This window comes from Schistocerca piceifrons, chromosome X (assembly GCF_021461385.2).
Source record: "Schistocerca piceifrons isolate TAMUIC-IGC-003096 chromosome X, iqSchPice1.1, whole genome shotgun sequence".
NCBI lineage: Eukaryota > Metazoa > Arthropoda > Insecta > Orthoptera > Acrididae > Schistocerca > Schistocerca piceifrons.
Genome location: NC_060149.1, coordinates 780,520,681 through 780,534,080, shown reverse-complemented (window position 1 = coordinate 780,534,080; position 13,400 = coordinate 780,520,681). Strand labels below are relative to the sequence as shown.

At 41.6% G+C, this 13,400-nt stretch overlaps 1 protein-coding gene across 4 annotated transcripts in view; it reads left to right on the top strand.

The window, feature by feature from the left end:
- LOC124721250 (regulator of nonsense transcripts 2-like) overlaps positions 1–13,400 on the top strand; it is a 221,586-nt gene that overhangs the window by 33,513 nt on the left and 174,673 nt on the right. The gene's annotated exons all lie outside the window — the stretch shown is intronic.

Genomic DNA, 13,400 nt, shown 5'->3' with positions numbered 1-13,400 from the left:
CTGTTCATTATATAGGTAAATAAGACAATATATAACTTACAGCTCTGTCAAGGTCTCTGCAGATGATGTCATTGTGTACACAGTGTTAGAAAATTGTTGTGAAATGAGCACAACGTGAAGATGATCAGCTCCCCCACCCCTCCAGGAGGCTCATATCTCTTTTGCGAGTACGTGCTTGGCCACCATGAGGCCACAACCCTTGTAGCGCTACTTCACTTTCCGTGTTGAAAGTCTATACTTCCACCATTCTATTTTCCTCTCTGCCTTTCGATTGGATGATCTTCTTGGTGTCAATTGTGCTTAAATATGGTTTGTGATTTTGGACACTGGTTTTTCTCTCTTCGAGCACTGTACAACTTTTCATTCTTAACCATATGGTCCCCTGCTTGTTGGGTTTGCCTTACTACTATTTTAAAAAAGAGTGGATTGCATAGAGAAGATAGCCCAGTATGGCGTATATTCCACCTTCATGTCTGTCTGTCTTATGCGCACTTCCTTTCTTGCAAAGGTACTGTGCCCAAAACCCAGCACAGCAGTCATTTTATTGAGGGGGGAGGGGTGTTTCCTCATGCAAGTCAATGTGTTTGTGCCCATTGTGGCTGGGGCATGGGGACTCTGGGCAACAGTTTACTGGCCAGAACCATTGCTGTGGCTCGGTGGAGCCTGTGGATAGGAGCCCCCATTCTGGGTGGGTGGTACCATTGTGAGAATCACACATGAAGCAAATTAAACTTTTTTCCACTGGTGGTCGCAAGGCCCCAGCAATCTCTTCAGGTGGGAAAGATTATTATAATGGAGAGGGATATGACTCCACTATGTTTCGTTACCTGGCTACACCACAGGAAAAGATACAAGCCAGACACATAGGTGCGAAACCCTTTACCCAATTCTTAATGTGGTGGGGGTATTTCTACTGGAATGAAACCATTATTTTTTGTCAAAAACACTGAAGAGAAATTTGAGGAAGTTGAGTCTCTTGGAAAAATACAAACTGCTTCATTATTAATTAAAACGTTGTTTGCTACCCAATCTACACAGTTCTTCAGGCATAAGAGTGTTTAGGTGATATACGTGTGACCATAGCCCCACAAGAAACTTTGAACATGGTCCAAGGAATCATCTTTAACAGAGATCTTAGGATCCAAGCAGATGAGGGGCTACGACCTAATCTCCAGCAGGGAGGCGTACATTTTATCAGATGTGAACAAAAAGGGTCCAAGGGTGATTGTATGGATAAAAGTGCCTGTCTCTTAGTCTTTGAAGGGAATTTCTTAGCCTTTGAAGGGACTATCCTGGAGAAAGTGAAGGTCATGGTGTAGGGGTGTGATCAGGAACTGTGTGTCTGCATGTGAGGTGCTTCAGATGTTTACGTTATGGGCATCTGTCGACCCATTGCTCAATGGACCAAAATGCGGCAACTGTGGATGTTGGCTTCATGAATGTAGTCCTTGTGAATGTCCACCTTTTTGTGTCAACAGTGTGGAACATCAACCTCTACATTTGCCAGTTTGCCCAGTTTTCAAGAAAGAACAGAAGGTCCAGGAATACAAATCTATTGAAGACATACATTTTGTGGATATGATGATCAATTATGCGAACATCACTACCACATCCCCTTCCCTCACCTCTGTCTTCCATCACCTCTGCCTTTCCCCAAACCAGATCTCCTACCACCCTCTTCTCCCATGGTACCTTCCTGAGAACCACTTCACACACCCAGTTGGAGAAGATTCATCTTCTTTGGCACCTACTGTTGACAGGGCTCCCTCTTGGGATCCCTCGCCTCAGCAATCACTGGACTGAAGGCCCGATGCCGAACAATGGCTCAAGGAACCACAGTCTGTGGGTCCAAGCTCTGCCTGCTCATCCATCCTGCACTCCCTGTGGATAGCCCCCTTGAACGAACCTTGTTCATCAATGGTTATGAAGGAAAAGAAGAAGAAGAACAAGAAGAAGAATAGGAATCGAGACAAGGCTCCTCCAGTGCCCTCGGGGGCACTAGATCCCTCCACACATTCGGATCCTGAGTCCATGTTTGTGGATGTGGTTCCATCCCCACTGGGGACAGGTAGTGGTACTGTGATGTGATAAGTTCTCCTGTCCCCTTCACTCCTAACCTGGCCGCCAGTCAAGTGATCTTTCATTGGGGTTGTAATGGTTACTACTGTCACCTGGCGGAACTACAACACTGTATTTTCTCTTCTTCTTCAGTTTGCATTGATCTCCAAGAAACATACATCTCTGATGATGATTCTCCAATGTTCTGTGATTGTCGCATGTTCTATCGAAACTATGCTGGTCCTGAGATGGCATCTGGAGGGGTCTGTATGTTGGTTCATACAGATGTCATCAGTGAATGGATTCCCCTTCGTACCTTGTTGGAGGCTACAGCAGTGTGGGTGCAGATGACCTCAGTGATTACCATTTGCAATGTTTACCCACCTCCAGGAATGCCACTTACTGTTGTTGAATTCATCACATTAATCCAACGACTTTCCTCCCTTTTCTCCCGCTTGAGGATGCACCGCCCCCTGTGGTGGAGTACCACACCATCAAGTATGGGCTTTTTGATTGAGCAGCCTCTCACAGACCATGATCTGTAACTCCTCAATAGTGGTTCTACTAGCCACTTCAGTGCTGCCCATGGTACCTTTTCAGTTATTGATCTGATGATCTCTTCCTCTAATCTTGTAGCTTTGCTACATTGGTCACCACACTATGACCTTTGTGACCACTTTCTCGTGATCCTGTAATTTCCTAGTCACCACCAGACAGACCGACCACCATGTTGGACACCTCAAAGAGCCAACTGGCCTTTGTATGCTTCTGCTGCTACATTTGCTGCCTCTGTATTTGATTGCATTGATGAATTTGTGCAAGATGCCTCAGACATGGCCATCTATGCTGCTGGAACCGCTATCCTCCTTTCTACAGGTCCCTCCCACCATCAGGCAGTGCTGTGGTGTACCAGAGACATTGCGATAGCTATTCACAATTGCTGTAAAACCCTGCTGTTCAAATGATATTTTTCACAGACTAACCTTATCACTTTTAAGCAATGTTGTGCTAAGGCTCGCTATCTAATCAAATGTAGTAAGAAGGTATGCTGGAAGTGCCATGTCTCCTCCCTGGGGACGTATGCCTCTTCACCTCAGATGTGGGCCTAGCTCTGTGGTCTTAGAGACCACTAACGGTCAACAGCTGTTTGCGGTCTTGTCGTACTGGGTGGTTTTTCTACCAGTACATCAGTTCTTGCAGAACACCTTGCGACCCATCTTGCAACAGCATTTTTTCACTCCCTACCAAGCTGAACCATGTAATTAACTCTTCACTGATTCAGTTCACAATCAGATGCTCCAATACCTGAATATTCCCCGAAGGCCACATCTAGTCAGGGTCTTCAACCATATTTGGCTCCAAGGTGTGTGTTTCTCTCGCAGTGGCTAGGTAGCATAGTTGTCTCATTCCTTAAGCCATGCAGGAACTCAATGTCTCTTGGCAGTTACCGGCCAATTAATCTGGCCAACGTGCTCTGTAAGCTGCTTGAAAGGATGGTTGCCGACAGATTATTCTGGCTTTTCGAATCCCCAAGTCTTTTGTCCCCCAATCATTGTGGTTTCTGGGGGGGGACGATTCACAGCTGACCATCTGCTTAGGTTGGAAGCAGCAATCCGCCACACTTTTTCTAAACACCAACACTTTATCACAGTGTGTTTTGACATGCATAAGGTATATGACACCAGTCAGCATCATCAAATTTTACTTACCCTCCATGACTGGAGCTTTCAAAATGCTTACCAGTTTTTATTTGTCAGTTCTTATTTCACTCGTTGTTCCGTGTTGGAGTTGGCACTTCACTCAGCTCCTCACAGATCCAAAAGAATGGGCTCTATGTTGAATGTCACTCTCTTCCTCATAGCCATCAATGGGCTAGTGACCTCTGTTGAGCTGCTGGTCACCCCTGCTGCCCTATCTGGTAAGTCTGTGCTTGGGCTCTTTCTCATGGTTTCCAGTTTTCTCTTATAAAAACGTGAGTCATACGTGGTCTGTTGTCGTACCACAGTTCATCCTGACTTGGAACTGTACATAGGTACCACCTTGACATTGTAGCACAGTCCCATTTCTGGGGCCTCCTTTTTGATAAAAAAGCTGACTTGGCTGCCCCAATTTGTCACCTGAAGACTAGGTGCATGCAGAAGCATAACACTCCCTGCTTCTTTGCCCACACACCTTGGGGTGTGGATCTCGCTACTCTTATCCATATTCACCGGTCCCTGGTTTTGTCCTGTCTGGTCTATGGTTGGCAGGCTTATGGTTCAACGGCGTCTTCAACTTTCAAACTGTTAGACCCAGTCCACCATCATGGCGTTCATCTGGCCATTGGTACCTTTCGGACTAGTCCTGTAGACAGTTTCCTTGTTGAAGTGGGGATCTTCCCACTCAGGTTCGATGTTACCAGCTCTTGGTCTCCAATGCAATCGCCATTTGACAAATGCTTGATGATCCCATGTATCCTATTCCCTTAGCATACGAAAGCTGACATCATCCTGATACACGCACTCCGGTGAGATTATCAGTTTGAATGTGCCTCACTTCCCTCTGCCAAGATCTCTATCTCCACTACTTGGACTGTGCTCCTTGCATTATCTCTCACACATCGTGTTGGATCCATGGATCGTGTGCAGGTCGCAGATTAGAATCGATCTTTTCCAAGGTCCTAAAGTCTTGGTCACCCCCATGACCTGATGACCTGTCAACTTTTGTTATGTCCAGTTCTTCAAGAGTTCCAGGATGCTCTGATCTCTTACACAGTTGGCTCTTAATACTTTTACATCTCCTGTTGATGTAGAATGCCATTCACTGCTGGGAACATGCTGTTTGTTTATGACAGAACTGATAGCCCTTACCAGAGCCCTCCATTTTATTAAAAGGGCCTTCCCTTGACCTAGTTTTGTCATGTAGCAACTCAATGAGCAGTCTCTTGACTAGACTGAATTAACCAAATAACCAGTGTACTTTTAACAAAAAGTGCCTTAAGCTCTGTCAAATGGAAACTTGCCAGAGTGAGTGGGGCACAAGTTATAAGGGACAGTCAGTCTATACTTTCTTTCCTGACATATTGGAATGGTTAAGAATGAAACTCATTGATCACAGCCATGACATGGTGCATTTATTAATGGGACATGGAACTTATCCACACACTTACACCACAATAAGTTTGAGGCAGACATCAGTTTGCACTCACAGTCCTATTCTGCAGGAACTACAGACACGTCAGCGACACAGTACAAGTTCACAATACATACACGAAATGCCAAACACAAGACACCCTTAGAAACGAAATAGAATGGAAACCATTAAACTCATTAGCAGACAAAATTTCAAAGGCAACACACAAGGAGTACCTACATACACAGACGTACAGAAGGCAAGTCTATAGACAGAAAGATAACAGACTGCATAGGATGGATGATGATACAGGTGATGAAATGGATTATGATAAAATGATAATACAATAAAGAACAAATAACTAGACAACTCCTTATTTTAGACAATAATTAACTATAGTCACATTTAGTTACATCATGTACAAGCAATCAGCGTCACTTGAGAAGTGCACGTTAGGCTAACATAGTTAGTGAAGTGCCAGTGTATTGTCGCAAACTGCCAACTGCAACGGGCATTATAAACCTGTCAGTATGTATATAGACACAGTAATTACCATAATGTACTATAATTTAAAGAACTCCCTTACTACTAACAACCAAGATGTCTGAAGGTCAGTGGTTTGAAGCACATACCGAGGTATTCACCCTCAGATATCCAGATGGTGGTACTAACATGTGTATTTCTTTCCTATCTTTCTTTTTGCTTCTTCTTAACATTGATAAAACATTTCTGTATTTCTTTTTGAAATTCATGTAATATAGTTTGCCTCAACATAGGAATCATACAGCGAACTGGTTGCAAATGATTGTTTGGTATATTAATCCAGGTTTTGACACCTCTAAGGATGTCTTCATCACAATGAAATTTTAAGAAAACACATAAAATAATACATAGAAAATTAAGTTTGACGAAAACATTAACCAAGATGACAGCTGTCATGACATACAAAGGATACTTACATAAAGTTACATTGGGAGAAGGCAGTGGTCAAAGTTTAGAGCAGAAATGCTCAAGTAAAGAATTAATAAAGACCTTCCAGCCTTTGGCACGTATGCCTTGCTATGAACATCATCAGACTGATCGGCCCAGTGACTTACATTGCTGCCACGAAAACAATACAAGTTGCACCGCCTGTTGAGTGAGGACAGTGACATGTACTCATTTGAGACACTATAACAGAAATAATTGAATTAACAACAGTTAATTATAAAACAAAATGCAAAAGAAGAGAGCTTACTGTATTTTTTGAAAATACAATGTAGTCAGGCAAATCAATTATTACTAAGAGCTGTCTATTAGGCTTGACAGAAATTCCTGTTATGTGAAGCACAGAATATTATAAAATATTTATACAAACAGCTGTATGATCCAGAAAATATGAGGGTTGGAACTTTAATAGTGGCAACTATTTATTTACATCTCATACAAAATAGATACATGTTTCGAAGTTTTACTGACCTACAAATTAGTCACCAGCATTGTGTATAACCCGTTGCCAGCGATGTGGAAGTTGTACGATACTCGTAGCAGTGCCAGTTGTGTTGGCAGTTCAACCAGCGGGGTCTATTGCCTGACAAATTTGTAGCATTTCTGAAGCGAATGCCATGAAGTGTTTCCTTCAGTTTAGAAATCGAGTTGAACTTATGAGGACTTAAGTCAGGGGAGTGCAGTAGGTGGTATAGCACTTAGCAGCCCCATCAGTCAAACAAATCAATAACAGCTTGCACTGTATGTGCTTAAGCATTGTCCTGCAAAATGATAGTCAGGTCCTGCAGAAAGTGTCATCACTTCTGTCTCTGTGCTGTTCATTTTTGGAACATGACCTACGACCAGCCTTAGAGACAGAAGTGATTATGTTTTCTGCAGGACCTGATTATTATTTTGCAGGACAATGCTCAAGCATGTACAGTGGAAGCTGTTACTGATTTTTTTGACTGATGGGGCTGCTAAGTTCTATACCACCTACTGCACTCCCCTGACTTAAGCCCGCATAAGTTCAACTCGAATTCTAAACTGAAGGAAACACTTCACGCCGTTCGCTTCAGAACTGCTACAAATTTGGCGGGCAATAGACCGCGCCGTTCAAACTGTCAACACATCTGGCACTGCTAAGAGTATCCTGCGATTTCCACATCGCTGGCAACGGGTTATACACAATGCTGGTAACTACGTTGAAGGTCAATAAAACTTGGAAACATGTATCTATTTTGTATGAGCTGTAAATAAATAGTTGCCACTATTAAAGTTCCAACCCTCATATCTGCATTAAGGTAACTTTAGTAGTACACATCTATGAGATTCAAATAAAGATGTTTCAGGACTAGGGTCAGACAAACTTAGTAAACAATTAAGACATCAAAATTCCATGAGTAGTGAATTAAAGCCATCAAAAAAATTTTTGTTACCTTACTGTAACTGTTCATTGAGGATGAAGCCATTGTTCTTAGTAATATGCTTGAAAATCTCCAGCTCTTAGAGTATGTAGAGCCTGTGACCTTTCTTTTCCCTGTGTAAAATGGAAATTTCTTGAGCACTTTTCGGTTTCTGACCAGAAATTAACAGATGATCAGGAAAAGTGGAATTACGCAAATTAGTGCATCATTTTCCCAATAAATGTTCCTTGCACCTGACACTGAATGATCTTCCAGTTTGTCCTGTATAATAAACGGGACACTGTGGACTTGAGATTGTGGATAAGATTTTTTTGCAAGTTATTTTTGGTGGGAAAGGGAACTTTGCATCTATATTTTTTAACTAGAAGACTACAAATTCTAAAAGAAATAGGGCCTAAAAATGGAATCGACTACTTTAGGCATCAGTGCTGTTTCTAACAGTAACAAGTATAAAAAAGATTTTTAGATTCCAGGTCAAAGGCCTGCCTCCACGTGGCATGACATGTGGGCAGCAGCATGACCGGATGTGGGCAACAGGTGGGATTGCTATTCAGCTCCACTTGGATCCCATATACCAGTCATAGCGGGCAGTAGACGTAAATGACATATATGGCGAGTTGGTAAATGGAAGCAGCCAATGAAAAAGAAAAGAAAAAGAGAAGAAAAGAAAATTCTCCTGGCTATTGACCAATGGTATTTATGCCACCATTTGGTCTCTGATACTTATGACCTTTTCGTTGGCCTTGCTCAGTTATCTTTCTCTGGGTTCCAAGTACTGTGGATATCCCAGGGAATGAACTGGCGGAGTGTTTGACTGGAGAAGCACTTACTCACTCCCCATCCGCTTTGCTGATCCCAGCTGTAGATTTCAGGTGCACATGCAATCTCTGCTCACTTGGAAGTGGAATGGCATCTGGTGGGCTACTGCACCATCTAATACACTCCACACAATTGAGGACATTACTGCAGTATTGTACTTTCCCTTCTGCTTCTCCAAGAAGGAATCCACACTCCTATGTTGTCTCCACATCTGCCATATTAGGTTAACCTATAGTTTTATTTTGTGCAATGAGCCACTCTGAAATTGTGATTTTGGAGCCTTGTGGATAGTAGCTTATTTCTTGGTGGAATACCCCCTCCTTTTGACACATACATACACTAATGCTTGTTCCATAGATCATGAATACGACTTTTCGTAATGACTTGGAACGTGTCACTTTAATATAGGTTTTCTTCACACAAAATAATTAATTGATTAATTTTTTTACATATCTGAGAATTCATCTATTGATTAGAAGGAATGGTCATTCAGAAATTCTTTTAATTTGCTTTTAAACGTTGGTTGGCTATCTGTCAGACTTTTAATACTATTTGGCAAATGACCAAAGATTTTTGTGACACCATAATTCACCCCTTTCTGTGCCAAAGTGAGATTTAATCCAGAATAGTGAATATCGTCCTTTTTTCTAGTGCTTTAGCTATGCACTTCACTGTTATTTTTGAATTGGGATGGGTTATTAATGACAAATTTCATAAGTGAATATATGTATTGTGAAGGTACTGTGAATATTCTGAGTTCCTTAAATAAATGTCTGCAAGGTGATCTTGGGTGGGCTCCAGCTATTATTCTGATTACACGCTTTTGTGCAATGAATACTTTCTCATTTTGATTTGCAGCTCCTTGTGTTGGCCATGTTTGCAGTTAAAATTGTTGGATGTGAGGTCCACCAATTATTCAAAACACTGTTTTTTTTCTCAGTACCCAAACATGTTTCGGCACCACTGTGCCATCCTCAGTGGGTTTTCATTTTTATTTATTCTGTAATGTGAACATTTTTGTTAAATTATTATAAAATTATGTGGACGTTTATTTCAAACAATAGATCGTTTCTTTTTGTAAATACCTTCACATTTGCTGTGCATGAATTTTCCGGATCACTTGTGTGTTAATTACTACAGGTAGCTTGTCATCTGCAATTTGGTGTGCATGAATTTTCCGGATCACTTGTGTGTTAATTACTACAGGTAGCTTGTCATCTGCAATCAAACAATGTTGATGAGAAAGTTTTTTGCTGGGAGTTAACCTATCTTCTAGAATGTAATTTAGTTTGTCGCGATGTTTTCGTGCCCGTATTCGTTTTTACTTACATTTTCGTGTGGCAAGCACTTTCATTCTCCACATCATGGTGAGGTGTTGTGATGCACACGTAACTATAACAAGTATTTTCCACAAATAACATAGTAAAACACTTTTCACTTCACCAAAACACAATGTGATTGTGGTTTGTTGTATGTCCGAGACCAGTCAGTGTTCATTTGTTCACCAGATAGTTCGGCGCGAAATTTGAATTTTGTTTGCATTTTATCTTTGTGTGTGTGTGTGTGTGTGTGTGTGTGTGTGTGTGTGTGTGTGTAGACTTAGTCTGTTTTTATTTGTAAAGTTCCTTTAATGTGTTAAATAGTGTGCCCTTGCAGAGTATAGTGTATTCGTTTAAGACCTGTTTTCCTTCTGGTATTGCCTTCTGTATATGGAAGTTTTCCTCAATGGTCAGTTTACTGTATAGGCTGTGGCTGGGTTTTAGTATTCTTAAGTCAGTTTCTATTGTAGTTGGCTGGTGATTGTTGGCTACAAGGTGGTCAGCAAATGTGCTATGGGAGCTGTTGCTTTTTAAAGCTCTGAGATGTTCTGAATATCTAGTTTTGAAGTTTCTGCATGTTTGTCCTATGTGCACTGACAATATGAATGTATGAACTCACATGCAACACTTACCAGTCAGTGTACATATAGTACATAGTGTACATATAGTAACGTAATGCAGTTAAACTAATGTTAAAAATCAAAACTTGTATACCCAAAAAATTAGGCCTAAGATAGTGTATGCGCGATACATATTTCATGCGTTTTGAAAGGAAATAATAGATAGAACATAAAACCTTTAATTCCCCGAGTAGATACGGTACTACTAAATATATGTGTAATGAAAACAACCTAAATTTTTCACTTAATACTTGAAGAAATGTCTTAAATTTGTATGTAAATCTGCATCTAAAGTACGCGGAAACCGACACTTATATTATTTTTTTTCGAGAAATACTTTGAAACGAGTGATACCTTCAATAGATAGTATAAAACAGACTCTAATTAACTTCGTTATGGTGTAATATTCATGTAATTGACAGTTATTATAGAATTAATTACTTATCTTCACAAGCTTAATATTGAAGTGTGTGCGATCTGCGCCAGTGCTGCCCTTCATGAGCTTAATATTCATGCGTGTGTGATTTGCGCCGTGCTAAGTATGAACTTTAAGATTATTGCCTCTAATATTGGTAGATGTTACACAGATGGTTAACTTCGTTCTCAGTTTTCTGCATGAATGTGATTTTTACGAGGTCTGTTTAAAAAATTCCGGAACATTTGTAATTTCACGCCTATTGTGTTTTGGAGCGAAATGCGGTTACACACACACACACACACACACACACACACACACACACACACACACACTCACTCTCTCTCTCTCTCTCTCTCTCTCTCTCTCTCTCTCTTTCTCTCTCTGCTGGAAGTTTCATTGTTGTATGTCTGTTAGTTATTGTTCAGTGCTGTATTGAGTAGAACATCGTGCCGCACACTTAGTGAATTTCGATATGGCAGAGTTAGAGAAGCAAAGCGTCTGCATTAAATTTTGCATGAAACTCGAGAAAACCTGTACACAGACATACCAAACGGTGCAAGAAGCATATGGTGACGAGTGCTTATGCCATACTCCTTGTTACAAATTGTTCACACGGTTTCAAAATGGCCAGACAGAAGTTAAAGATGACCCTTGTTCAGGATGCCCTACAACGCCTACTGATGATGCTCATGTTAGGCACATCCACGAAACTGTGCATGTCAATCGAAGACTGACTGACAGAGAGACTGCAGAATAATGTAACATTTCAGTTGGATAGTGTCTTGCATCTTGGAATGCATCATGTTGCCACCAAGTTTGTCCCATGGCTCATGAGTTAATAACAGAAAGACCTTCACCTCACCATCTGTCAAGAGCTTTTGGATCACGCGAATGAGAACAAGATGTCCCTTAAGAGAATCGTAACTGGTGATGAGATGTGGGTCCATGGTTATGATGTTGAGACCAAGGTTCAGTCTTCACAATGGGTCTGGAAAAGTTCTCCAAGACCAAAATAGACCAACACAGGTCGAATGTCAAAGCCATGCTGATAGTTTTGTTTGACTTTGAAGGATTAATTCATCATGAATTCGTGCCATGTGGACAAAGTGTTAATCAATGGTACAATCAGGATGCCTGAGAGAAAATGTGAGAAGGAAACGGCCTGAAATGTGGTGAGACAATTCAAGGCTGTTGCATCAAGATGACACACCTGAACATTCCCCTGCGGACTTTTTTTATTTCCAAAGTTGAAAACCCTGTTGAAAGGATGAAGATTTGCAATGGTAGATGAGATAAAGGAAAATTTGCAGACAGCACTTCACGCGATCCAGCAGGAGGTATACTGAGTGTTGTGGACTGGCAAGACAGCCAATCCACAGTGACGGGTAGCCGAAAGGCACGCGTTTAAGCTCACGCAGGCTGGCGTGAGGTCTGGAACAGTTAAAGGAGCTATACTAGCAAGAAAAGTTCGTAGCTGCTGGAATACTTAACTTTAATCTATAATTGGTGAACATCGGTCTGACGGTACATGCATCACAAGATAAATAGCAAAGATAATGGCGCCTTGCTAGGTCGTAGCAAATGATGTAGCTGAAGGCTATGCTAACTATCGTCTCGGCAAATGAGAGCGTAATTTGTCAGTGAACCATTGCTAGCAAAGTCGGCTGTACAACTGGGGCGAGTGATAGGAAGTCTTTCTAGACCTGCCGTGTGGCGGCGCTCGGTCTGCAATCACTGACAGTGGCGACACGCGGGTCCGACATATACTAACGGACCGCGGCCGATTTAAAGGCTACCACCTAGCAAGTGTGGTGTCTGGCGGTGACACCACACTGAGACTGCTTCCGGAAGTGGAAATGGCATTGGAAATGGTATATCAACCGTGCAGGAGAGGATTTCAAAGGAGACCATACACAATAAGTAAAAAGTAAGTGTAGAAAAATTTTGTTTACAAAGTTCTGGAGTTTTTTGAACAGACCTAGTATTCTGGGTTATGAGGTTTTAAAGCTACCTGTGGAGCAGACCAGAGTGGTTGGGGGTGGGGTGTCTCCTGCTGTATGTTGGGTCTGGGTGCTCCCTGACCCTACCTCTTTGAGCTGGCTACTCTTTCATCCCTCTTTTACTCTGTTTTAATCACTTGTAGATTCAGTTTGCCTCCTTGCTGCTGCATCCATTCTGGGTGTTGCACTCTGTTGAATAGTTGACATTCCTGAGTATAATGGGTCAGCGGTAGGATAGCTGTGGGTGGAACGTTTCCTTTCACATGCAGAGCCCCAGGAGCCCATCTGCTGACTCCCCTATTTCCTTCATCTTGCTTGTATTATTGATGGTACAAAAGATGCCCATTACATTTTTAGCCCTCTCTCTTTTACTATTATGAGTCTCCTTGATGTTATGAATGACCTTGTTGTTTGGTCTGTTACCCCTACCCCCCATTGCACCAATCAACTGTGATCAGTTCACAGTGCAAAGCGTGTCAGTTAACCCCAAAACACATATAAATGAAAATGTAACCATGTAAATAGATGAAATTACCTGATATTTTCTGAATGAATGATCTGTGATGAGTCACTGAAATCAGGTGACAACCATGAAGTATCTATAGCATAGTTGCCTAAAGAAGATTCCTGACAGTTGCAGGGGGTTCATTTCTCACTGAGGC